Genomic DNA, 25,758 nt, shown 5'->3' with positions numbered 1-25,758 from the left:
TCTTATGGACACCCAGTAAGGCAGAGTGGTGTTCACTCTTCAGCTGCTCTTTGCTCCTTAAGACCACTGGCAATTTGGTAGGCCTTTTTTTTTTATTTTTTTCTTTTCTTTTCTTAAAGCTTTAATAAATTATCAAGTCAATTTTGGCAAGAGTAAGAATGTGGTGTGCACCAGATATTTCTGTGACATCTTGATCACAACCCCCTTTCACAGTTAGGTGAGACTGCACAGAATCTCAGCAGTGCTCTGGAACTCTGAGGAGTTTCCCTGTAAAGCAGAACTAATGCTTTGAGTTCTCCATCACATTTAAGAAAATTTAGGGGGAAAGAGAGTGCATCAGCTTTTGTTACCACACTTTCACATGAGTAGCTGGCACTCAAACAGGAATTTATGTAACTTCAGACTGTGGTGATCTGAGTTCTTTACACAGTGCTCAGATATACAGCAAAAAAAGACCCTGGAAGAGAAGAAATATTTGTTCCAAAACTTCATTATAAATATTGAAAAAATATGGAAAATTATAAATAATTGATTTAAGAGGTGAAATGAACATTTTTTTTCTCACACAACAGCCTTAAAACTGTCAAAACAATGGCACTGCAGCCTTGAATTCGTGTTCTTGGCTTCTCACAGCAGAGAGTAGATGATTATTGGAGCTTGGAATATAAGACTTACGAAGGGTGGAAGCTAGGTCAGAAGTGTCATAATTCAGAGGTCTGGATATGGGTCAGCTGTCTAATTGCTGCCAGACTGGGTCTGCATGTCCCCCCAGCCTTCCCCATGTGCTGCAGCCGAGGGGCTGCACTCTCTCATCCCCACTGCCCTGTGCATTACCTGAAAAGAGAGATTTAGAGTGCTTTAGGAGGCGAGGCTTCTCTCTCTTGCCTACACACTGCTGTCACCTAGAGTCCAGAACACCTGCTTATCTCCTCAGGGCCTGACTCAGCAGGCCTGGTGTGTCTTAATACACTGAAATTCCGAATACAGAAAGCACAGAATCAGCAGAGTTTCATTCTAAAGTGCTAACTGAGGAATTGCAAGTGCACTGCTATGGCAGAGCAGCCAGCAAAGTGCTGGATATGTACAGGAGCCTCTTGCAGGCCTCCCAGAGCTTAGCCCAGGGTTTCCATTGCTCAAGAGGGTGTCCTAACCTTTAGTTTAAGGACAGCTCAGGGATCCAGGGTTTTGTGGGCTGCCTTTTGGCAGCAGAAAAGGTGCATGTTTCTGTTAAACTTGAAGAACAATCTCTGCAAAGACCAGGCTCTAGTCTTTCCATGGAGATGGAATTCAGGCTGTGATAACATCTGTGAGCTTTTACCTCACCTCACTAAGGTGGAAATCATGGGCACAGGATTATCCTGAGTGACCTGACTGCTGAGGCACTGTGTGGTACTGCAGCCATACCATTCTCAAGGTCTGAGCTGGGATCTCTGCAATGTTTTGATGCACCTGTTGAGGCTGGCACAGGCTGCTGCCCTGCCTCTAATTAGCTTCAATGAGAAGCTAATTTGATGATAATTATCAAAGCATTGTCTTCTCAACTCTAAGAGCAGGACACGCTCATGGCTTCCACATGAACTTCCAGATCTGATCATTGCCTGCGTACCTGGGGGCCTCACTTTAGCAGTGTACCAGGAAATGAAGTAAAGTAGTTAATAGTGCATAAATGGTATATTCAGCTCTTTAAAAACACTCAGGTCTGTCTCCAGGAGAGTCCATATGATTGCATTTCCAGAGTTGTAGCCTCTATTCTCTGTGAGTGCCTCAATGTGAAGGAGACATTTAAATTTTACTGTGAATGTGCCTTTTACCCTGAGGCCTAGACCAAAATCTGTGGGTGCACAACCAGAATTGAAAACCAAACCCCAACAAGATGATTCTCAGAACCCAAACAATTTGCAGAGCCACAGATTGGATACAGTCCCAAGTATCTCACAGGTCTGATAGGTGATCCTGTTGTGAGCCAGAGGGTGATGGAGATCTGAGTGATCCTCTCCCACCTGAATTATTCTTGTGAGTCTAAATAGATTTACCATGGGATCCCTGAGAAATGGTAAATATTTACTCATCAGAAACAGTTTCAGATTTATTTTTCAAAGTTGCTCTTCAAAGAGGTGCAGTCCTATGCCTAAGTATGATTTACTTATGTCAGCAGATCATTGGGCTACTGAATAATCATCTTCTACCTTCAATTAAATTCTAATCTGTTCAGGGTTTTTCTCTGGAACACAACTCAGACACAAACTGAAATGAAAACAAAATATGGGGAAACACCATTCAGTGGTGGCACAGAAGAGCAATACACTGAGCCTCTCAATCCTTCCCCCTCCTTCTCCAGAGCACTGTTAAAGATCAAGGCACAGAACCATTACAAAATAAATAAGCACTACAGATTTTGCAGTAGGTGGGACCATCTGGACCCAGATAATGTCACCCTAAACAATCTGCCATCCAGTTGTAACTGGGAAGGAGATAGAAGTCTTTTGTGACTCAGAGCTAAAAGGCTGAGATGACAATATGGCTTGACTACCTGATCCCAGTACAGAAAATAATTTTTATTTATTATTTTATTATTCCAGATAATGCCAGTGGAGATGGCCAAGCACCCTCCCCTCCCCTCTGCCCACATGGTCTGAATTGTGCAATGTGAAAAATGCCAGCTGAGCTAATAGTTGTGTGTTGGCTCTCTCTGCTAGATGCCTGCAGACCAAGCAGAGCACAGTCCAGCTTTTTCCTTGGCCTTCACGTGGAGCACTGGAATGATCAGCACACAGTGTCCTGTGCCTCATGATTTGCTCTAGAGACATGATGTGGGTGGATCTTCTTGTGCCCTGTGAAAATCCCTCTTTGCTTCTGGCAGAACTAAACACATAACCCTGAACAAGCCTGAGACTCAGTTGTAAATGTACAGCGAAGCAAAGCAGAACAGTTCTCAGCACCCAACCATGAGCATGATCCAGTCCCATACAGCTGGAAATATCCTCTGATTTTCCATTCTTTAAATACTCTTTTAAAGTGCTGCAGTCAGAAGGGCTTCTTTGAAGGGCAGATAAAGTCACTGTTGAAACATTTAAGCAGGAAGCCCTAGGAGTATTACCAGGAGCGAGGCTTGCTCACACCCTGGAGTTTTAAGAGCAATTTTGAAAATGTTCTGAGCAACATTAGGAAATAACACTTAACTTTCTGTGCAAGAACTGTCTTGTTGGTGTCATTAAGTTTTACCACACATAAATTATTACCAATTAAGGACTAAAGCTGCTTCAAACCCCCCAGAATCCTGACTGACTAGTGGGAAGGCAGGCAATTCATTTGCAGCAACAATAGAAATACTGTGGGATTTATGTGGTACCTTGCTGCACTAGTCTTTCAATTGTGTGATTCATAGTCAGAATTAGAAATCATTAAAGAAAACAGAAAGACAGAGAACAATGCCAGATATTCATCTGCTGTCAACTGATGTCAATGCCTGCTATGAGGTAGTGCTACATGAAGATAGGAATGTTTGCAGCAGACCCACAAAATCAATGTGAACCTGGACTGTTTCAGGTTGCAGGTCGTTTGTTTCTCAGATTCCGTGTGGGTGTTTTTGGGCACAAATTAGAGATTCCAAGGCTTACTGGTATAAAGTATTCTGAAAGGAATGGGGAAGCATGAATGCCTTTGCAAAATCTTCCTGGTCGCTGCTTAGATTTTACTGCTTTGATAAAAAATACTTAGGCCATAACAGGGAAAGCAATTGCAAAAGTATTATAATAAAAAGATAGTACTTTTACCCTGAGAGAAATGGTGATAATAGGTGAAGACAGGAGGTAAAACAGCAGGTGTCAAATCTATTGCAAACAAAAAGGATAAAACAGTAAATGAAAGAATTGAAATAAGGGCTTCATTATATTCAGATAGCAAGGGTGAAAATTTTTCTCATACAGTCTCAAGAAAAAGCCCAGTCTAATAGTCTTCCCAGCTAATCATCAAAGCACATTTCACTGCTTCTACCTTGTCCTTTTGCTTTTTCCAGCCCACCACTTGTTGAAAATGTACACAATTACCTACCTGCTTCTCTGCTCTGAGAAATTGGATCCAGTCAGTAAGTTTTGACCGCATTCACGGTTAGAAAGTTACAGATGCCTCTGTGCCTTGGTTGCTGCACTCCATTTGTGTGCTGGCACACAGAGGGTGCAAATGAGAAAAAGCCAAGTGATACTTTGAAATAAAAACCAGAATCACAGTGCAGACGTGTGTGTGTACTGTCCCCTCTATAGTGCCCAGTTCCTCCATGCATTCAGGGATCTATATTCCTCTGCATTCTTATTTTAAGATGGTAAATATATAATTAGACAGGCATTTGTTTTGACTGAAAGTTATTTCTATAGTGCCCCCTGTGATTATAAACTTATTATTATTTTTACTTTAATAATATGCTAATTTATTTTTTAACAAATAAAAGATAAGGAGAAAAATACTGTTTCATCACAGACTAGTTAGACCTTGCACTATGTATCCCTGCAAGGATGTTCCTTCTGCTTCATTGCACATACCACAGGCACTAGAAGATGCAGTACCTCTCTTCAATTGTCCCTGGGAAACAAACTATCTCCAGGTTCTTTTGGCAGGTGCACAAATTCCAGGGTTACAGAACCATTCTGGTGATCTTTTCCCTTGTCTTTTTTCCCTGAGAATACTAATGGCTGCAGAAGGAGGAGACACAGACTGTGCAAGATCCTGCAATTCAGTGGGAGTGATATCTAGGGAAGCAGAACAGGTTTATGTCCTTATCTGCAATCAAAGAGATACAATATTGTATAACTATTTCATAATTGTTATATATCAGGTTAGGACAGCGGCTCTAATTCTTGTATCCTCTTGTATGTTATTTTCTTTATGAAATTCCAAAGGGGACAGTTCTGTAATCAAGGCTGCTTAGAGTTTAATGGCTGAATGTTTGAGCCCAGGGGCAAAAATGGATGTTGTTTGTACATGTATCTCTATTAAGTAGAAAATTTCAGTTTTCCTGGTGGGATCTTTCATGGGAATCATTGGCAGTGGAGCATCAACTGGACAGACTCAGGCCTGAGCGTTTTAGGAACTCTTAGGTGCCTAAGTACCTCAAAAGAAAATGTTGTAAGAAAAGCTCATCATTACATTATTTGATTCTTTATGCACCTAGGCATGTTAGGAAAATATTTTTATGCTTAATCTGAACCTTTCTTCTATTGTTGTCTGCAGCTCTTGCTGATAAGGGCTAGTCCAGAATGTAGTGGTTATTCCTTCTTCCCAACACAGATATTTCCTCCTATTAATTAGCCTTGTATTAAAGGATAACTACACTAAGTGGACTTGCAATTTAACCATTTATTGTTTGCTTTCTGCTCCTGTCACATAAACACTTATTTTTTGCATTCTGATGCATTTCTCAGAAATACCAAAACATTTTTGTTTGAAACTTGGAAGGACAAATATTTTTCCCTTTGAATTTGGAGCACCAGGGAGGTCGAGCATCTAAACACCTGCCAAGTTTTACCTGACAGGACAACAGCAAGCACTAATAAATAAGGAAACTGCACTTCAGTATCTCTGAGATACTGGAGCTGTCAAAACCACACTGTGCACGATCAAGGCCCAGGACATGCAACATGATCTGTGTAATACCTGAACACTTGTGAACAGCCACTTGAGCCTGCACATCCAAGCTTGCCTATTTGTTGTCTTTCCACTGTAGTTCCTCACACTCACCTCTAAGAAAAATCTAAATGTTGCATAATATTTGATATAAATAATGGATATAAATAATTTATATAAATAATTCACACAAATAATACTTTTTTTTTTTCCCAAAAATAAGATATAATTAAAAATGGAAATATCTGGGCTGTTGTGGTGTTGTTTTGGTGAGGTGTTTTCTCATTTCTCCTTAAAGTCAGGTACAAGAAAGATAATGCAACTGTTTCTAGCCCTTCAGGGGTTGGATTTATTCCAAATTTATGAAAGATGCAGACCATCATCTTAGCCAAAACACTGCTTAAATTTGTCTTTTTGCTAAAATGAGGCCACCTAGAAGATTAAAAGCTTTCTTCTTTTTTCCTGCCTTAAAAAACATAATTACACCCTAATTTAAAACTCTAATTGAGCGCACTTGTATTGGTGAGATGTTCTTTTTCCCTTTAGGGACAATATTCCTATTAGTCACACAAGCTGTCTAATCATTTCATGCTCTGTCCATTTCCCCACCCTACACCTCCATTATAAATGAGAAAATGAAAGCATCTTTTTTTTTAATTTTTTTAAGAGTATCTCAATTATATCCCCATAAATTCAGCAACTGAACACTGCAGTTGAAATAGCCACATCTTTAGGCAGTGTAAGTTGTCATTACTCTGCTGATTTCAATGAACAAAAGATAACTCCCATCAGCTGAGACTCTGACCCAGGAAGACAAACTCACTGAAAAATATAAAATTATTTTTTCAAGCTCAATGATTTGTGTCCTGGCTATAAATGCACATCAGCTGTACTATTATCTTGAATTTATTAATATTTTTCTTTAATTTATTATTAATTTAATTTAGTATTAATTTAATTTATTAATTATTTTCTTTACATTAAACAATGATTTATGAAGTTGCACAAAATAACACAACAAAAATACTATGACTATGTCTTTCTGATCAAGGAGGGTATAAATTTTCTTTAATTGATAAGTCATAAAGACATTACTTTTCCTTTGCTTCTGTAAGTGATGATATTTGAACTTTGATTTTTGCAATCAGATCAAGGTGAACACTTGATAGTCACTCTTTGCCCATAAGCCCATCTTTGTTATCTTTGAGCTTAGATTTATAGATCTGCCATTTGACCAACTAGTGATAGTGGGGTTCTATGGAAATATGTCTTTGCAATCAGCTCTTAGATTTTACCACACGCTTTGAGATGGCCATTTTCACTTTGACTCACAGGACCATTTCAGTGCTGGGTCATTAGGAGACTACGTTGTTTTTCTTCCACCAAATCACCCATAATTCTGATAAAGCTTGGGGAAAACAATGTGAACTTTTAATTGATTTTCTAATGTATAAGAATTACTTCTGCCTTCTACAGCCATTGCATAGTCTTTGTAAAACCAAAGACATTTTAGCATCTAAGAATTAGCTTTTATTATTTTTCATGCTATTCCTTAATTCATAAGCATTATCTTTGTTCTAGGTTTAAAACTTTTAAGGAGAAACAAACTCAATTACATAGAGTGTATAGAAAATTTGGAGTTTAACCAATAATCTTGCAGTGAATTTAGATGGAAGGAATTCAAGGCTCTGAAGTGTCATGTTTCTCATGCTTGTCTGCACTGACTACAAGAGTTCTAGGACTTCTCAGTGAAAGCCACTACTTGTTTAAATAAAAGGTAAAGGGGTAAATCTTTAAAATTTTTGAAATTTGTGTACTTTTTTTGTAAAAAATTATACATACTTCAAAGAAAAAGGTACCAATGAAAGATTCATTGAAATTAATTGCTGATAAACATTAATTTCTCAGTATTTTCTGCACTGGATGAATTAAAAAAAAAAAAAGGTTCAGATCATTGTTTCTTCTATTAATCCTGCTTTCATTGGTTTATAGGTACAGAAATAAATGATAAACAGAAATGCACTTCAGTCCAGAGGACCATACTATGTTGGTAAACATGTTCATAACTCAGGTAACATCAGACTTCTACCTCAGTTTCCATTAGCTGAGGATCTGGTTCAGAAAACATTACTTTTACAGTGCCAATAATTATTATCCTTCTTTCTGCTCTGTCAGATTTGGAAATATGTGGTCTTATCTTAAACAAACACATCTGGTGGTGAATCTGAAAAGATAGCTTATTTCACACCCTGAACTTCCCTTCCTCACATACATGGACCCTGAGGATGTTTAATACAATTAAGGAAAAACTCCAAGGCTGCAAGAAAGGCTCAAAATGAATATTATTTTAGAACTCTAGCCCAAGGCTGCAGTATTTAATTGAATTCATTGAATTTCAGCTAAGTAGGCAACTACCTTTCTGACCTGAGGGAGGCCTGTATGTATTAATAACAGCACTGTTATTAAAAAAGGCACTAACAGAGCACTGGAGACACCACAGAAACTTTTATATCTGTAGATGAAAAAACCTCCTCTGATCGATGTGCCTTCTGATCGGTCATTTTCAGCTCACTCTTGTGACCCCACTGACCCTCACAGTTCTGCTGCTATCAATTATTTGTCACAGTGTGTAATTGCTCTGTGCCAATCATCACCACACCCGCAGTACAGGGGCTGTTTGTCATCTGACTGTGCTTAATTAACAATGCTAAGTCCTAATTCTACACCCAGCTCTGATTTACTGAGTTCATCAGGAATTATTTGCTTTTTTAGTTATTATGATGCTGTGCCAGAGACAGTCTGGCTGTCACCGTAGAAGAACTGGCTAAAGCATGTTGGATGTTCATGGTATGCCCCATGAATAAACTTAGCAGAATGGTTAGTAATTAAAAACGTTGAAATGCCACCAATTAAATATCATTTGGGCATCCAATGGCTCCATAACACCCATTTAGAGGAACAGTTTAATTTCCATGTGTGAACATTCTCCTCTTGGAATTCCCTTGAAATCCACAGGAAGTACTTTTTAGATGAAGTTTGGTAGAGGATGAAATACCAGCTGAGCTTGTGTCAGAAGCAGCACTGGCTGGGGAATTTATAGGGAAAAGATGACACATCCTAATACTCTGGAATATTGTATTTTTTTTTTTTTTCCTGTAGTTATTCACAGAAAATAAAGTTGAGTTAACTGCTATAACCAGTAAGGGCACAGAAGATGAAGTCTGGGTCTCCTTTTAAATGTAACTTGAAAACTTGCAGGTACTCTCTCCCTATCAGTCCCCCTGCTCCCTCCAAACAAACTATAGTGTAAATGTGGGGCCTTGAAAAACTACTGTAAAAAACAAAAAAAACACCCAAAAAAACTCCCCACCAAAATTCTGAATTGATTGTAAAAGAAAAAAAGAAAGAATAGGGAGAAAGCTTGTCTGCTTATATCTCCAGCACATGAAAGTGGCTCACTCAGTGTTGGACTCTCAGCCACACTGAAGCATCATGTGTCTGCAGGTTTCCTGAGAGCTCCAGATGAGCAAAGCTAAAAGTGGGAGCCATGGCACCGACACCCAGAGTTCCTCTCTTGGAGTCAGAGGCACAGAGACTGTGCCCTTATCTCTGATACCTGGCTCTGACATCCAAGAAAACACTGAATTTCATATAACACCCTGAAAACAACTGTTAAATAGAAAAACTAGGAGTGTAAGTGTGTAAATTAGAGAGTTTTCTTAAGTCACTGGGTGAAAAAGTTAAAGTTTGGAGCTTAAATTAATTTAGAGAACAGAAGACAAGACGGAAGATTTAGGGTGTTGTCTCTTGTCCTTCTTCTTTCTTCTTCATCTTCTTCTCCTAGAGGTTTTTGGGCAGTAATGAGTGATTGGATAGAGAATGTCGCAGTGCAGCACACAGGTGTTGGGTCATTGAGTCACTAAGAAAAATAATTTACTTGGAATTTGTTAATTGGGTAAATGGATATATAAAAGACCTTGAAGAAAATCTTTATTAACCATTTTGCACCTTTCTATCTTAGTGCACATAGCTCCTTGTACCTTGTATACATGCAATGCTGATAAAAAAAGAATAAACAACTAAACCCAAACAAGAGAAAACTGCCTCTCTCTCATTGTCTCAGCCCAAAGGAGAAAAGAACCCAACCACGAATGTCCTATCAAGACACTTCTCTACTGCAGTGTTTCTACTACTGAGAATTAGAATCCTTAGTAATACCTATGTATGTCTTCCCAGGCACATGTATTATTGAGAAAGAGATTATGCTTTCCAATATCTCCTTGGATACAACAATGAAAACTTGGCTTGGATTCCTTGTGTAGGAATGTGTGAGTGAGAACAATTTGGGAACATAAGAAGCAGCTTCAAAAGGGGTTTTGACACTGCCTGTTCCTATGTTGTTCCTGTGACATCAGCAACCCTTTAAAATAACCACAAATAGATTTTCAGGCTTGAGCTCCTGGCAAAGAGGTGGGTGTCCTGTCATTTTTTCAGGCTGAACTGGAATTCTTAAGGCAAATAAAGTTCCTGTAAACCTGGTAATGGCAGTGGCAGAGCATGGAGGGGCATGGCTCCTCCCTGTGCCAGCTTCAACAGACCCATCACAAATCATGTGGCACTGGAGGTGTGCTTTTCTGCCATCACCTCTCTTGTCACTCAGGCAGCTCTCAGATGGATTCAATGCACCTGATTAACATCTGTTAATCAGTGTTGTGATAGTACAAACACACTGTCCAGTTTGGCACTTGGCATCCCTGCTCAGCACACAATATTTGTTAAAGCCTTAAAGTCTATCAAAGGACTTTAGCTGTTATAGATTTGCCACAGAATGCAGTTAAATCAATTCATTGCTTCTGCAAAGCAGGCAATGATGTCATAAAGCAGAATACAACTTTTCATTTCTATAAAATACACAAGATTTCATAGGCAGAGATCATACAACTGAGATGCTAAAGGTTTATGCTGTATGTGCCAAGCTGCATTCCTGCATATCTGAAACACGACACAGCTTTAAGTTCTGTGCATTATAATTTCAGAATATTGTAACAGTAATTAAAAATAGGGAAACAGTGGCAGTGCCTTCATCGTGTAACTTCTGTGTGTAGAAATGGAACCAAAGAATAAGGGATTATTGTGTCAAACTTGTCAAGCAGGTAGAAATCTCCTCCCCACAGGTGTGATGTTCAGTGGGAGGACTGGCAGTGTGAGTGTGTCTGCTCAAATCAACTGTACTGTGAGGGTGTTCAAGTGATGGGCAATGGAATGGCTGTGGAAAACTGGGAAAGAGGGTGGTTTCTGCCACAATCCACTCCATACTACCTGCTTCATTTATCCTGCAAAGGACAGCCACTGTTTTGAACAATATTACTGATGCAAAGTAGGAAAGACACACTGTGGTCTTTTCGGTGGTTGTTGTTGTTATTATTATTAATGATCTGGTCAAACTTTTTAGATAATTATCAGTGAGGATAAAATTTAATATTTTATAGCAACAATGCCCAATCTAATTTTATTCCTTTGACTGCTCCTCATGATGCCCAGCTAAATCCTGCCATGGCTTCACTGTGGCTGTTGGCTGGGACAGGAATTGGGTTCAAGTGACCCACACTGTAACACACACTCTGCTTTCCAGATGGGTTTGAGCCAGAATGATTCACAGCTTTGTTTAAGATGCTTTGGAGATTCAAAGCACTTTCATAAACATGCAGCAGTCATTCATCTCCTACCTAACAACAAATAAGTAAACATTTAACCACAAAGGCAGGGTTTGGATATCAATCCTGAAAGTACTTGTGAACTGTTCTTTGCCTTATTTAGCCAGTCCTCTCTGCATGAAGTTTCTTTACCGATATTGCTTCTCTAAAAATTAAGGACCAGCAGTTAGTCACAACTATTCATGTTTTTATTAGCTTTAGAGCTTTGCCTGATGCTTACATATTTGTGTATAGCATTCTTCCCTGCATCTGCACAGAAATATTTCCTGTGATTCATCAGTGTAGAGAAATCTGCCTCCTTAGATAATTGAAATAACTCAGTGTTTCTGATTCAGTTGATATCCTATTTTTGTTTTGTTTGTTGATATTTTTATACCTTTTGAAATAAAGACAGGCTAATAAAGTTATTATCTTTTCTTGAGATAATTGGTAGCTTGTTGTGATTTTTTTTCTTAATTTGTTTGCAGGAGCAATATTTCCTGTAAAGATCCAATTCAGCAGTTGTTTGTTTTCTTCCCTTGATCTCAGGCTAGTCTACAGTGCTGCCAAAACAGCATGACTGGCATTACTAATTCAAAATTTTCCTTTTCCAATATCAGCCCAACCAGGCAGTCTAGGTTCTGTAGAACAGCCATATTCCTGACCTGCTTGATGCACTAATGTATTTTTATTTAGTTCACACTCATGCAAAACTTTGAGCCCACATGCAAGGCCACCTAGTCAAAAACTCTATGAATTTAAATAAGGCTAGAGAATAATATTTTTGAGAAGCAGGTTTTAACTGTTCTTTCTGTGAGCAAGTATTTTTTAAGCAAAGGCACTTTTTGTTGTAAAAATACTTTGCAAATTTTTTAGTGTCTTTGAAATAAATTCTGAAGTTTGGACTAGTTTTTAATTACTCTTTGTTTAGAGAGATTTTGACAAAGGTGGCAGTGGTCAAAATTTGGTCCTGATTTTTTTCATTATGAAAAATAGCTTCCTTCATACAGCAAATCATTAATTTATCTCTTTTACCTCTTTTTCTTGTGATGTCAAAAAATGACAGTCTTTATTTTACTTGTGTTAATAGAAATAAAAAATACTAGGGCAAAATCATCAGCAGCTTTCAATCTGTTAGTGAGAAATAAGGATCTCATTATTATCAATATTTCAAAGTTTTCCATTTTGAGGGTTAAGAAATAACAAAACAACTACAAAGCTATAAACCCATGTATGAGTGCTCTTCTTAGAATGACTCCAAACAATCCTCTCATCTCCATTTATGTATCAGCATCTCAGGTATAAAGTACACAATTTACTGACTTTTTTCTCCTATAAATGTAGACTTTGTTGCATTATGCTAAAGGAGTTACATGAAAAACTACAAGAGAGTAATAAAAAACTACCATTAAGCTTTGACAGCTGTGAGATATTGGAATATCTTTAGAAATTATCAATATGTAATGTGACTGAGGGTCAAAGCAGCACAGGATGGGAAAATTGCACCAAGCAGAGGAAAAGAGATTGTTTAGACATCAAACAAACATATCAGATTTATCACATCTAAATTCCCTAGTGAGAAATAAGCCAAAGCCTTCTGTTTAAACCAGGGCATAAAAATGCTTTTTTTGGGTTTTACTCTTGTAAACAAGTTATCTTTGTTCTATATCAAATTAAAACATAGAATGAGAAAATTTGCATTGAAAAACCATATAAATACATATTCCTGATTTATAAGACAAGCTCTCCTTTATATATATATTTTGGTCATTTCTTGTAACTTTCTTGAGACGTAAACTAATTAATAAAACCAATTCAAAATGAACCAATAAAACCAAGCTTGAATATCATCTTACTAGGGTTGAATATGATAAATAGATATTATAAAATAGCTTTTTAGACAGTTATTAATACATCCTTTATATCAAAACTCTGAACATCTTCTTTCTTTTCATTTGAGTTTAGGAATTTGGGGCTAGATTCTTAGAGCTACCTAATTGGGCACATAAATCTCACAGGATCCCATTGAATCCAAACACTGCATGTGGTTGTTGTTTTCTGTTTGCTGTGCTTCCTTCTTCTTATCTGGACAGAACTGGATGTGTTAATAGATTTCTAATGACTGCAATTCCTAATTCTAGGCAGGCTGCCTGTTTAAGAACATAAACTACCAATGCTGAGTAAATTTCCTTGTTTCATGAACATTCTGGAATCATTCTCTTGTATTTCTGCTTTATTTCACAGTGCCCTAATTCAATGGTGCCTCCATATCCCTGCAGTTTCCTCTTTTGACTCAAGCATCAGTTACAAGTGTCAAAAAAAATCTGTAAAAAACAATCCCAGGTGTTTTAAATGGAATTCTTCTGTGTCTGTCCCTTTCTCCTTGCTCTGACAGCCTCACCAAAACCTGTTTAAGTAAACATGGCACTTCCTTTGAGCCACACCCATCTTTCTCCCCAAGGAGAATGGGCTCTGGATAATCACCAAGACTACATTTTGGACCACAATATGATTATTTCCAGCTGGCAGAGTCCCTCCCAGTCAGTATTGCCATCAAGTTGCTGCTCAGCTGAAACCTCTGCTTTGGCTTTTAACCAGGACACTGATGCAGACTGATGCAATTCCATCAATGTGCAAATTTAAACCTGCTTAGAATTTATTTTTGGGACCACTGTGGGGAAGAGCACTATCATGACTGACGTCCAAGGTATGTAATGGAAATTACTGTGAGTTTTTTATACCTTTGTAAATAACTCAAGTTAGAATTATGTTGCTTTATACCAAACACATTTACAAACGTGTAGACTAGTGGAGTTGTTTCCTTTGGTTGCTTTTTTACTTTTTAGTCATATCTAGTAATCACAAATTCAAATATTACATGCCTGAGAAATTTTTAAAATATAGCTGCACACAGATTTTACAGCAAACTGGGTATTATTTGTTTTAGGTCTGGGTTCTACTCAAGTTGCTTTCAAACTTACAAATCAAATCCTTACCTTAAGCAGATGTGAGCATGCAATAGACTAATTCTGTATTATTAACTGTGATGATTAGAAATCAGAAATGAAACTCACAGGTATGAAATTGGGGTGTGAGACACAAATCACTTAAATTTATGTATATTTCTTTTAGAGGAGTGCTTCCTATGTCCTGGCTGTGACTACTGAAGCCACAGGCTGTCATGTCAAGACCAAAGGACTACTCCCACACAGCAGAGAGCACAAATCACCCCTGCTCTACTTGCACAGGATTTAACCTTTTGTACCATAAAACAAACTCTGGAAACAGTAAAACCTCGATTCCATTACTATCCTATTTACTTATGGAAGAGTTCAAAGAGTAACTCTGTCCTGAAATTCTCAAGGTTTCAGCTGGATATTTTCTTTAAGGAGTAAGAGAAATTGTTTATGGAACAGATACATTAGTATTCTGTACAACTGTTTCTTCAAGTTCTATTTGTTTTCCTGTTGCTACTGTAGAGATATCACTCATATACAAACTACTGTCAAAATATTTTTCTCCAGCTATAGCAATGATGAGGAGAGTGAGTGGTTTGGGAAGGCAGAGGAGAGCTGCTGCATTGCTTGGCTACATCTGTGTTTGTAAATCCCTGCATACTGTGCAACTCTTTAGGCAGCTGAAGGGATCAGTGAACTGAGAGAGATCTGGGTAGGAATAAAGCAAAAAACAAAGAGAAGCAAGAAATTCACATCTAAATGGAGATGGTTTGATAGTAGCATAATGAATGTAGCCATCTAATGGAGATTTTATAGCAAGGGGAAAGCTGTTTGTATGACTGAGAAGATAATTCTGACAGAAAAAAAAATGGGGGGAAGCTCTTCATGATGAAGTGCACATATCCTTTTTGGTCTTAGTTACTCTAATGGATTCTAAACCAGATATGAATCTCCTTCAGGGTCATGTGTAATTCTCGTGTCAGTGTGTGTACACACACATGTGTTTGTGCATACATACACTTCTGAAAATAAATATACTGGGTTAGAAAGTTACAATTTCTTTCCTTTATTGGTTCAGGCTGGCAGATACTTAATGCTTAAAGGTCAAGCTGCTGGAAGATATAATGTCAACAACAGCAGCAGAAACTGCTGAGATAGCAGAAGTTAGTTAAATATTTCTCTAAATGCTACTATTTGTTACCCTGTCTAATACACAAAAGGCTCAAGAGAATCTGAGAAAGATGGGTGTCCCAGATTGTAAGAGGAAGGCATTTGGAATGCAGGGAGGGTGTTTGCAGCTCTCCTCTGGATAGAAGGGTGTAAGGGCCACAGAGGCTGCCTCACAAGCCTGAGAGGGAGGGCTGATTTGGCCTCATACACTTGTTCCTGATACACACTTTTCCCCCAGCATCTCTTCACAGCTTTAGGATGCACTTTTTCCCCCCAGCACAATGTCTGTATCTGTTTGGTCCACAGCAGGTGCTCTAAACCCAGTTTAGGAGTGTTTAAATTCACAGAATCACAGAATAGTTTGGGTTTGAAGGGACACTAAGGATCTGGTTCCAAAGCCCTGCCACAGGCAGGGACACCATCCATTTTCATAATCCTCTTTCTGACCTTTAAATGAATGAAGGATTCATGGTTCTTCCTAGAAAACCTGGCTTAGGTATCAGATAAGTTCATAAATATTACAATGCAGTAACAGGTCAGATGGTGAATTACATAAAAAAGGATTCTGAAATATGTTAGATTTTTTGGAGCTCAACAGAAGGTTTTCCTTTTGCAGAAGCCACTGAACTTTTCTTTTAACTTGTCCAATTTAGTCTGCTCATAGTCCCCTTTGAAAAAACTTTCCAGGATTTTTAAAATACCATGAAAAAATGGTTCTTTTGGAGATCTTTTAAAGGGAACATAGAAGACATCTTGAGAAAATGAAAAAAATAATTTAGCCAGTACTCATCTAAAATATACCTGAAGATATCGAATGAGATACTCGATATGAACCTGAGTGATTTCAGCAAAGTTTTCTGAAACAATGAAGAAACCCCTGTCTTAAACAGCAAACTGGAATTTCAAATTGTATGTCCCCAAACAACCCCAAATTTCCCAGTTCTAAAGCAGATGGGGATTTGATTTAACCTCTAAACCAGTCAGTTTTCCAAGCACTTTTTCTTCAGCTTTCATTTCATCTTTAAGGATGAGTCTATCTATGGGAAAGATACAAAGATTTACAAGATCCAGCTGGAACTGAGGGAGTCACAGCTTTAGGGTAAGGGCTCTACCAAAATTGCAGAACACAAACAAAATGGTTTTCTTAAGTTGAAATACAATCTATGATTCTGCATGCATGAATATGTAAAAACTTGTCCTAAGAATACTTCTGTTCTGGGTAACTGATTTATTTCAAGAAGAAAACAATTGTTTATTTATAAAGAATGTTTAAATGGAAAAATGTCATTATCTAATTTACAGCTAATTTTGCTCTACAGGTAGAGCAAAACTTTTGTTGACTTCAGGCTTTTATGTTTTTGTCAGTTTTTTTTGGACAATGTAACAGAATTTATTTTACAGAAATCCATTCAACTGATCAGTATGTAAATCAAGAAGTCTTTTTATCCTCTGAATTCTAAAAGTAAAGGTGCTGCCCCATGTTTTACAGTGCTGTAAATCTGAAATAGAAAATGCTTGTTCTTTGATTGCAGTTCTTTCACAGACAAAAAGTGGTCTATTAAATAATGAAAGGTATTGGTACAAACAAAGTGGAAATTAATGTTTTAAAATAGTATATATTTACTGAGATGAAACAGATTTTATTTAATGTATATTAAAAATTTATTCCATAAACAAAACATGATGTTTGCATGCCTAATTATTGTGAAAAGCATGAATATAATCCTAAATCTGAGTGCTGAAATTTGTTTTGAATTATTTACATTGTCCTTGAAACATCAGTATACCGCCTTTCAAAGATACCACAAAAAATTACTGCCCTCTCAAGATAATTTTTCAGTTTTACAAAAATACTGCTGAAATCAAATTAGCTATTCCCCAGTCATTTGTCATGAAAATATGCATGCACACATTGACACACAGTCTCTACATATGTCATAAAAAATACAAATGTCACACTGCAAAGTCTGGTGTAACAAAGGGACCTCATTTTCAGTTGTGCTGTGAAACAATGGGTTCAACAGGACAGGAATTAGGCAGCTCACAAAGACCAGATGTAAGCTGCTTTTATCTGAATAACTTTTCTAAAAAATACTTGTAAAACCAAGAGCTATGTCTCACTCTAACTGGAGGATTTAGGAGACATCTTGTCCATAAGTGCCACCACACTGCTGGAGCAAGTGAAGAGAGTATTATTATTATTATTATTATTATTGTTGTTGTTGTTGTTGTTGTTGTTGTTGTTTTTCCCAGCATCTGTTCCAAGCCTAGCTACAAATATATGCACAGTAGATTCTTCATTTTTCTAACCAAGTGTGTTAATAGCTGTTGATAAGGCAGTAACAAAGAGAAAGGGCAATGCTGAAGGTATTCCCACACACTGCAGATGGGTACACACCTCTGAGCACAGCATACCTTGCCAGGGTCACAGAATCACAGAATGAACTTGGTTGGAAAAGACCTCTGAGATCATCAAGTCCAGCCTAAGACCAAACACCTCCTCATCAACTAAACCATGGCACCCAGTACCACGTCAGTCTTTTTTTGGGCACGTCCAGGGACAGTGAGTTTAAGGGCTTGCTGTGTGTGTGTGTGTGGGCACTTCGGCCACTTCAGCCCCATCCATCTCCTGATTTCCCGAGCAGAACTGCTGGGGAGCTGCCCTTGGCAGCCTGCTTTGGTTCTGGTCACTCTGTCAGTGTGATGGGATCCAGGATTGCTCCCCAGGCACAGCTCAAGGCTCTGCAGAAGACCCCTGGGCACAGCTGGGGCAGTGGCCTGAGCACCCCGGTGTCCCAGGGCTGGGTGACACATCACTGCCAGCTTTCTCCTGAGATCTTAGCACAGCTACAGCCTCAACCCTCTGATTTCCAGCAGCAAAGCCCCCAGTCAAGCATCCCTGGGTAATTTCCTGGTCAGTAGGAAGCTGCAGGGGTCAGGAATGGAGGTGCTTTGCACACTGGTACCTTTTCCTCAAGAGCTCAGGTACCAAACACCGGCCATGCCTGGCACAGTGATTGCAAACAGCAATGCCAGCAGCTCTCTACAGCCCCTGGCACCTCACCAGAAAATCCTCGCTAGGGTATGAAATGAGCCAGTAAAAGTTAGGAAACTTCATTCTTTCTGTACAGACACAGTATTAAATGCTCTTGGACTTTCTGACTGCCTCCTGTCTTTTCTTACTTAAATCAGGATAGACTCAATATTCAAAATATAACAGGAACACTAATTTATTCTTCCCCCTCATCCTCACTATTCAGATATTTCAATTATAAGAGAAATCCACTACAGGTCATCTTCCAATTTTCTTGCATCAATTTTTAGCCTTGTAGAATCTACTGAATGGTGTAATAAAGCACATATCGCTATAACTGCAAGCATCAGAGCATGACATTACATGCATTTTAAGTGGAATTTGTTCTCTGACAAGCAAATAAAGATTGTGTTCACTTTTCACTACCCACTAAAATGTTGTTTAAGTGTTTCTTATTAAAAATAAAATAGTTTTTAATGAAAGGATATTGTAAATTATTGATAAGGTCTATGGAAGAGCTCCTTGGACTGTGTAAATATGACAATTGACACAGTTTAAAGGAGTGTCTTTGAAGTATTCACATTATTAATTGGATAATAAAATAATATAATTAAATTATATGTAATTTTTAATAATGCTTCCTTCCATCTCCTTTTTTTTACACTTCTAGAAGAAATTCTGAGAGGGTAAATTCTTTAGAGAAGTAAGGCACTGAGCACTGTCAAGTAATATCTTGGAAATTGTGATTGTAATATCTTGGAAACGTCTGGATTTGCTCTTCTATACAGTCCCCCACTAACTCCCCTGAGAATATACATCCTTAATGTGAATAATCTTAATCTACAAATAAGAATGTGAGTGGCTGCTGTCAGAAAGTCACATTTATTTCTCTCTCCAGATTATGTCTCCTTTCCATTTCTTACAAGGAGCAGGGGGGGCAGGAGACAGAAAGCAGAGAACTCCAAAAATATAAACTGGTGTAGTTTTCCACAAATGCTTGCCTGCTTTTCTCCAGTCTCACTTTTCATTTACTATTTTACCATTTTATGCTGTCCCTACCTTGTGAAGAGATTCCTGGCCTAGGTAATTATTAAAATACAAAAATGTGATCAGCTGGACCTTAGAACCCCATACTCTCCAACATGAAGTAAATTTGAGTTCAAAGACTTTTTATTGGAAAGACTCACAGGACTAAACTGCAAGTGTATTCACAATGCTTTGGAATACACTGATTTTACTTGCAAATATTTTCTGCTGTGTAGCCTTTAACACCTTTCAAGTCCTATTCAAAGCTTTCTGAAGTTAATGGGAATTTCTGCACTAATATCAGGCTTTACACTCAGCCATTCACAGAGCTCACTAATTTACTGCATCTCACCCTAAGGTTTTTAATATTCCTACTCTTCTCCTTTTCAAGAGTAGATATAAATTGGGAAAACTCATGCTTTAAACCCATAATAAAGATGTCCACTTAAGTTTCATATCATTTTTTATATAGTGGTGCCCATTTAAGGGCATTTGACAGTATTTACAAATGTAAATTTAAGAAATACATTCTTTTCTCATTCTTTAAATTTATTTCCTGCTGAATCAATGGAGGGTAATTAAGAGAAAACATCATTTCAATTCTTTGTTAGTAGAATTGATTCAAAAGTGAGGACTATATTTAGTGGATTAAATTTAGGATAATTTATGTTATTGCAAATTTATGAACTTAGGCAGAGATGCACTGATTTAAACCAGGCTTCCATATATCTGTCAATAAAAAAAGAAAAGAATGGCATTCCAAAATTTGGGCTTTGTCTCAGACTTTTTAACTTCTCAGAGGAGGCTCATTTTGATAACTCATCCAGAATATCTTCTAATCTTTACCAAATGGAAGAATAAAGACAGAGTAATGCCAATACTCCTTAGGATTCACCTCTAAAAATGCCAATTTACACATAATTACAGAATTCTGGCCCATGCTTGGAACTGGAAGAGTCCTTGTGCCTTCAAGCTTTTTGCTCACTCATACACAGCCAGTAAGGGTCTCTCAGCACTTCTCTCATTCATGTTCACATTCTTTCATTAAATTAAAAAAAACCCTACTTTTCAAATTCCATACATACATTTTAAGTTCAGGATTTGATAAGTTTAATAAACAGCAATGGAAATGGAATTTTGGTTCCCTGACAGTTAACATTTACGGTAACACTGTTCATAAAATGAAATTAAAGTGGGTAAAATCAGCTGTGCAGGGAATGATCATGCCTTTTTAACAAATATAAAGGAAGTAGATTTATTTATATTCTGATGAGAAAAATCAGTGTGGACCGCTTATTTCAATCAGGAATGTGAGAATAGAACCTGGGCTTGTGCTGACACTGAGATGACTGAGGCTAAGAGCAACTAAAAAGTGAAATCAGAAGAGCTAGATATAAGGGAATGATACAATTAATTTGCATGTGAAGCTAAGACAACTAAGAAAGAAGAATGATGTATGAAATGAAATTAAACAGCCTGCAGACTGGGATCAAAAGATCCACCAGACAAGTGCTCCCCTGAAAGGCCAAAAAAGCAGAGTTGAAGCACGGATTTGATGGATGGAGGATTGCAATGGAGTGGCAAGTGCAAGATGAAGGAAAGTGGAAAGGAGACGTAACTCAGATGGAACTCAGAAAGTTGAGTACAATACAAGAAAGAGATAAAGAGATAAAGATCAAAGAAAGGGACAAGGAGAAAGCATATCTTGAGAGACCAGGATCAAAGGATGAGGCATTAAAAGGATGACATTAAAAGGAAATGGATTAGCCACAACTCACCTGGAAAATTTAATGGCATATAGATGCATAGATGTTTCAAGAGGAAATGACAATACTGAGTAACTTCCATAGTAATACGAAAATATGGAGTAGAAGAGTTGGCTGAAGAAAGAGAATTAAAGACACTTCAGATGGATTGTCTAAGTGGGAAACTTAATTTGAGAACAGAAAAAATTAAGCTTTTAAAAAATAGGTAAACACTAGTAATAAAGTATATATTATTGAAAAATATGAAAGAAATATGAGTTTGGTACATAAAGAATGCATCTGCAAAACATGAAGGAATGAAAACCAGGAAGGACTGAATATGGTTGAGCAGATGTAGAAAATATATAAAAAATTATATGGTATAAAAATATGTACAGACTAAAATCCCTATGAAACTTGTACAAATCTGAGAGCAGCAATAATTATATTTGGGTTTATAATCACTTTTGGACTACTTGAGGGAAAAAAAAAGAAAATAAACCCCTGCAGGAATGGGATATACAGGAAACAAAGTTCCTATCTTGTCCAGAATTCATATTTCATTAGTACTGTGGTAAGCACATTCACCAAGATCCCCTAACAGTGTCACTCATTCTTTACTCTCCTACATCTTCAGGAACAGATTAAAAGCAAAGAAAAAAAAAGGAAAAGGATTTAAAAACCTGAAAAGTTCACATCTAACATGCTTATATTATTCAGTGATTTCCCTTGTGGCCTTTAAGTTCACTCTGGGTGGCATATTTTAAATTTAGGGCAAGTCTTCTGCTGGAGGTCAGTGCTTTAATTTCATATTGTGGCTCAGCTCAATGTTCAGTTTGGCTGCTTTGCTGTGTAATCTTCTGCTAAGAGCACTGAATGTTGTTAGTGTTAAAAAATATGTCGCTCATGGATATATAAGGCATAAAATTCCTCTATAAATGTCTCTTTTGCTAGAGGTGTTGAAAATGCAGCCCAGTTTGTCAAAAACACAGCTGCTTTCCTTGGGGTTTCAGAATGCTCATAACAAATAGACTTTTTTATGAATTTGTGAGAACACCCTTAGGAAAACAGCTGCATTATTATAGAACCCATGAAATCTCAGACGAGTCTGAACTATTGTATTTTAAAGCACTGCTACTTAAAAGCCTTTTTAGTTTCAAGTAATAACATTATTTTATTTGGCTTCTAGAAAGATATTTTAAGGAATATGTGATGGTGGGTCTTTCTACTTGACTGGAACAAAACTGTTACCGCTGTAAGGCCTCAACTGTTTGAATGGAGACAAAGCACTGTGCTACACACAAAAATAGCAGTGATTTGTGCTGCTAGGGAATATTTTCTGGCAGGCACACAGCAGCTGGACCAGGAATAAACAAACTCAAGAGGCCCTACAGACAGGTGGTATCACCTCTTGGCTATTGCACTAATTTCTATCTACACAACTAAGCCTGCAAGATCCAAGACCCACTCCAAAGCTGAAGTTCTCTGAGAGGAAAAGTTACTATCTTCCTCTGCATAATAATAATATTCCCCTGCATAATACTGACTTAGATAGCTGGGGCAGTCAGCACATTTAGCCACAGGGCAACAGAACTGAGATCTGGGACGTTTTCCCCCCAGTTGTGCTTTGCTTTTTATGTGACCTTTTCAGATGCACTCGTACTCCCTTAATGCCCAGGGACTTGTGCCTGGAGGTACGAGGGGATGTTTCCAACCCTCTCCAGGGGTAACACTGAGCACACTCAGTCCTGGAAGGTGCTGAATCTCTGCTGCAAGAGCCTTGAGAGGAATTGGCACTGGATCCTCTGTGAGCACATTCCTTTGCATGGCTGCGGGTGTTTGCAGAGCCCCTTAAAACCACGGTCACTGAAGCAGGAAATGTGGGTCACATCCAAGAGTTATTCAGCACTTTGGATTTGCAAAACTGTATTTTATAAACCACTTGGAAATTCTGGAGGTAAAGAATGCTCTGGAAGTGTGAAGTAGCCTTTGCAGTAAGGAATTAGTTCTGCTAGGTTTTGAAAGGAATGGTGTCTGGCTTCAGCAGGTAGACTTCCACTTGACAAAGTTTATGCTTGTGTCTGTAAATTCAAAAATACTCTCTGGGCACAAGAAAAGAATGAAGAAAGAGGGTAAATTCTCTACTTCATAAATATGTCCTTAAATATATCACACAGTGGTAATTCACAGAATCACTGAATCATTTAGGTTGGAAAAGACCTCAAAGATCATCAAGTCCAGCCTTTGACTGATCATGACCTTGTCAAGCAGAGCAGGGCACTGAGTGCCACTGCCGTCTCTTGAACACCTCCAGAGATGGTGACTCCACCACCTCCCTGGACAGCCCATTCCAATGTTTAAAAACATTTCCATGAACAGATTTCTCCTGATGTGTAACCTGAATGTCCCCTAGTGCAACCTATAGGCTATGAAAAAGATAAAAAATACCCAGGAAATAAATTAACATTATTTTACTTATATACAGCTTATTTAATTAATTTACAGCTAGCAGGAGAATTAAATGGCTGTAGGTCTCTCTTTCATGTCAGACATGAAACTTATTCAAGAATGGTGATCCTGAGTCTGACTGTTAAAACTGAATCAACTAGAAATTGAATTGAGCTGTTACAAAGTCTGGCATTCCATGGCCTTGTTGTGCTGAGGTGTTAATTTAATCTTTGACACCAAAGCTTGGCTCCCAACCATATAGATTTGGCAGGTAGATTTTATAACTAACACAGCTGAAAATTCCATGACCTGAATTTCTACTGTAATTTTCTGCCATTTTTGGTTTTTTAAGCTTCTATTTTTTTATACAGTCACAGATTATTTTGTAAATATATCTCTGCAGATCATTTTTCGCTTCCTAGAATGGTTCCAGAATGCAAAATTCAAGAAAGTTTCTCAGCAGAAGAATTAATTGAAGAGAATATGCCTAGAAATAGTTTGAATTTTCCTAGAAAAATTCTAGGTTGTGGATTCTCGGAGAACATGCATAACATACAAATCTTAGAAAGTACTAAGTAACTCAGAATGGTTCTGAACAGAATAAATTCTAACAAACAGCCTTAAAATCCTCAAACACAATGAGAAATTCCTCAAAAATGCACTCAAATTCCTAAGTTGTTCATTGAACTTCCTGTAAAACTTCTAGCTTAGTGAGATTTTAGAAAGCATTATGAACTTCCTAAAAAACATTCTATGACTTTCAGAAGTGTTCTAGAATTTGGAACTGCTAGAAAGCAGTGGGAAATTTCCAGAAATGTTGTGGACAGAAAAAAGCCCTTCAAAAGTACATGGAAATTCAAAGAGAAAGCAAGACACGTTTCCAAAAAATGTTCTGAAATTACAAATTCCTGAAAGGGACTAGGAAATACCTAGAAGAACATTAGATAGAATTTCTAGAACACAAAGAGAAACCTTGAGTATCACAAATACCTAGAAAAGTTCTAGACTGAGGAACTGATAGAAAATGCTCAGAAATTCCTAAAAAGACTCTGCATAGAAAAAATGCCCCTTACTTCTGAGTCCTGGCCCTGTACAGGATTTTTAGTTTCACTGTTTCTTCATCTAGTGGGTACATAGATATTAGAAAAAGTCTGAGACTGAATTAAATGGAATTGCCCTCAGAGATTTTATCAACTGAAGGATTTTTAAGATGGTTTATTTTTTGGACAATGCCTTTGTACAGACACATTCTCTTATTCAGTTGAATTTAACCAGAGTTTTACCAAGTAGAAAATAACTGTTTTGTTTTAATTATTTCTCTCCATAGCTTTAGTTCTGAATGTCCAATAATTCTCTGCATCTCTTGAACATCATGATCAAGCATTCAGGAATACAGATAACTTTGAGCAGTTATTAATTAAAGAACAGATTGTTTTGTTGTTTTTTTTTAACTTAATTCAGCCCAATCTTTTCCCGTCCTTTTTAAGAAAGATCGTCCAATAAATTTAAATTCTAGCAGAAATCAAATGCACCATTACTGTTACCTATGTGATATTTCTTCTGCAGGCAGATTACAAACCTCAGTCAAGTTCCCTGATCTTTGGCACAAAAATGCATTCAGAAATAAGGTATTTTATTAGTTTTAATGAATTGAAGTGCAGAGAGGTCAGGTGATTTAAAGTGCCATAGTGGCTTGCCTGCACAGCGAACAGCAGCCAATAACCTTGGGAAAACATTGCTTTGAGAGCTGTGAATTTAAGACAAGAATGCACTTTCACTGTTGCAATAGATGCTGCTAAATTTCCAATTCTTGCATCTGTAAGGGTTTCATAGCCATGAAATTAGACAGACCTGACATTCCAAGATTCCCTAGACATTGTTTAGAGCTCTGGCTCTATCATTCTCTGCCTTTCTTACAGACTCCCACTTTTTAAACCCCTCCATTTATGACTAAAATCTAAATGGAAGATATTTGTGCACCAGCAAGCATTCAAACTCGTATGTCTGCAATAAATCTACAGCTGCACAGCACTGAGAACCATGTCATAAATCTTCTGTGCTTTAATATC

The sequence above is a fragment of the Poecile atricapillus genome, chromosome 8 (assembly GCF_030490865.1).
Source record: "Poecile atricapillus isolate bPoeAtr1 chromosome 8, bPoeAtr1.hap1, whole genome shotgun sequence".
Lineage (NCBI taxonomy): Eukaryota > Metazoa > Chordata > Aves > Passeriformes > Paridae > Poecile > Poecile atricapillus.
Note: the sequence above shows the minus strand (reverse complement) of the source record.